Raw genomic sequence first — 2,832 nt, 5'->3', positions numbered from 1 at the left:
CCTTTTTCTCCTTTTTCCCCTTTTCCTCTCCTTTTTCTTTTTTCCCCATTCTTTTCTCTTTTTTTTCTCCCCACTCTTTTCACTTTTTTCCTCCTTTCCCCTTTTTGCTTTTTCCCCTTTTCTTCTTTTCTCTTCATTTTTCCCATTTTCCCCCTTCTTTCTCTTCCTCTTCCCTTCTTTTCCCTTTTAATTTCTTCTTTTACCTCTTCTTCACTTTCTCTACTTCTTTTTCACTTTTCCTTCTCCTTTTTCTTCCTCCTCCTCCTTCTTCTTCCTCTTCCTCCTCTCCCCAACCACCACAGCATCACATCTCCACGCTCCAATCCCTGCAAACTTCACCCTTTTGCCAAACACCTCCTGGCCAGGAGCAAACCCCAATAAACCCTTCCATCCTATAACTCCTCGCCTTGTGTTTCACTTTGCAGGCGATGGCAGGGAGCTCCATCCCAGTGCTCCCAGTATATCCCAGCCGGCCCCAGCCTTGCGCCAGGACTGGATGTTGGTGACTCAGCTCCATCCTGCTGTGCATGGCAATGAATCACTTCCAGCAGGAGATGCTGCGCTGTGGGATGCAAAGCAGAGGCTCGGTTGTCTTCTGCTCGTTGGAAGCCTCGTGGCTTCATCCTGTCCGCATGCACGCACTGCCTGCCCACAAAGGAAGAGGCAAAGCTCCTCAGACACCAGCCCACAAACACAGAGCCTCTGGAGCTTCTCCACGCAGGGCTCCATCCCAGCCCCATTGGTTCCCATCCTGCTGTTTGTGCTCACAGCATCCACCCCCTGCATCCCCACAGCTCTCTGCTCGCCCATCCTTCACGCCCTCTCCCTGTTGTTCCATGCGCTTTGTCCCTCCTCTCTCCCACCATCCTAAAATCCCAGCAAAGCCAATAAGGAGTCAATCCTCTTTTCTCCACCACGCACACAACCAAACCTCCTACTTCCCAAGGAACAGAGCCGAGGTGATGTGTCCGTGTCTGTGCAGTTTCCTCTGCCTGCACACAGCTCCAAACCACCCCGACCCCCAGCCATCCCCATGCAGAGATCCACTCAGTCCTTCTGCATCAGCTCTGATGTCTGTGGGAGGGCAAAGCAGTCAGCAGCAAGGAAGGCATTTATGGGAGGATTTGCTTCATCTGCTCCTGGCAAAAGCTGAGCAATAAATAAGGTGCTGGAATTGCAGGGAGCAAAACTGCCCCGGGATGTTCCCTATAGAGGTTGGAACTGGGAGGGAGAATATTGAAGGGAAATTCAATATATTTCTCCCTTCCCAATGGCAAGCAGAGCTGGATGGGACCCATCCAGGGTAGAGAAAAAGGAAGGCACCAACAAACCGGCGCGGTGTATGGCTTTCCTCAGGCTGTTATCTCAAAGCCTACCAGTGGGATAAGGCCACAAAGCGCAGAGCAGACAGACAGTCGGGTGATGCTGATGATGCACGTCCCAAAGAACGCCGAGTTATTTTTATATGAGCAACTTTGCAGACGCTCACAGCTGACTCAGTGCTCTGCATCTCCTCCCTTCGAGCTCTGGGCCAAACTGGAGCTGCGCCGGCACCAGGAATGGAGGAAAGGTCCTGGGTCCTCCCTCCCGTGGCCCATTTGGGGCAGTATCTTGGATTGCAGTGGGATGGGAGAGGATGGGGTGAAGTTCCTCCCACTGCCTCATGGGCATCGCCATCCGTTGCTGTTATCAATAAACGGGATGGAAAGAAGAGGAAGAATTTGGGGGAGAGGGGGACAGTGAGCAGTGGGCTGGAGGGCTGCAGGGCGAGGACCCTTCCCCACCCCACCAACACCAGCAGGCAGGAGTTGGACTCAATGATCCTCATGGGTTCCTTCCAGCCTGGGGGACTCTATGGCTCTATGACACTTCTTTGCCCTTGAGAACATCCATCCCTACAATCTTAACCCTAACCCTAACCCTCCCCACAGCCTCTTGGGCAGCAAGACCAAAAAAACCCCCCAAAAAACTCCAAAAACCCAAACCCTGAAGACATCACACAGCGAATGGCAGCCACTCCACCTGCATCCCAAAAGACCTCCCTGCTGAGGAAGAAAAGACCACAGAAACCCCAAGCAGACAGGAGATGTCTGCAGTGGTCCCACTGCCCTCCATCCCATAGATGCCCCCATGCCTGGTGATGGGTCTGGGGAGGGGTGGGCTGTGGGATCACGGCCCCGTTTGGGCACCTTCGAGGGCAGAGCTCCATGGGGCTGCTCCCCACCCTCTGCTCCCTCCTGTCCCACAGCAGACACCGCTCACAGCCCCAGCAGCACATGTGGGAGGGCCCTGCGAGCCTTCAAAGCTCCGTCTGTGATGAGGGGGTGGGAAGGGGGGGAAGAAAGGGCTGCTTCCACTCCTGGCCTGAGATGAAAGGAAACGTTTCTCTCCGCGCCTGGAATGAGTTCTGGTGCTTTGGAGATGGGGCTGAGGCCCATTTCCTGAGCACCGCAGCAAGGAGCTTTCATTTGCACGGGGATTTTGCTGATGGGACACGGGAGCAGATGGCTGAGATGTCAGCGTGTCCCCGTCCCCAGGCACAGGGGATGCAGTGATGGTGATGCTCTCGCTCACACCCTCCCTATGCCCCCAATACGCACAGGTTGAGGCTGACAAAACCCTTTGTCACCAAGCCCAGGGTGACACCATCCCTTGGGTAAGCTGACAAAACCCCCCGAGGACACAAAGAGGAGATGCTGGGTCCTGCACACAGCCCAGCAGTGGGGAACGGCCGATGGGGCCGACGTGAGCGACAGATTTTCCTCATTTTGTCAGAGGAAATTCTATTCTGATTAAAACCCGTTTGATCTCAGAGGAGGAGGAGGGGGTGGG

The sequence above is a fragment of the Meleagris gallopavo genome, unplaced genomic scaffold, assembly GCF_000146605.3.
Source record: "Meleagris gallopavo isolate NT-WF06-2002-E0010 breed Aviagen turkey brand Nicholas breeding stock unplaced genomic scaffold, Turkey_5.1 ChrUn_random_7180001957721, whole genome shotgun sequence".
Lineage (NCBI taxonomy): Eukaryota > Metazoa > Chordata > Aves > Galliformes > Phasianidae > Meleagris > Meleagris gallopavo.
This window is presented reverse-complemented; position numbering follows the sequence as displayed.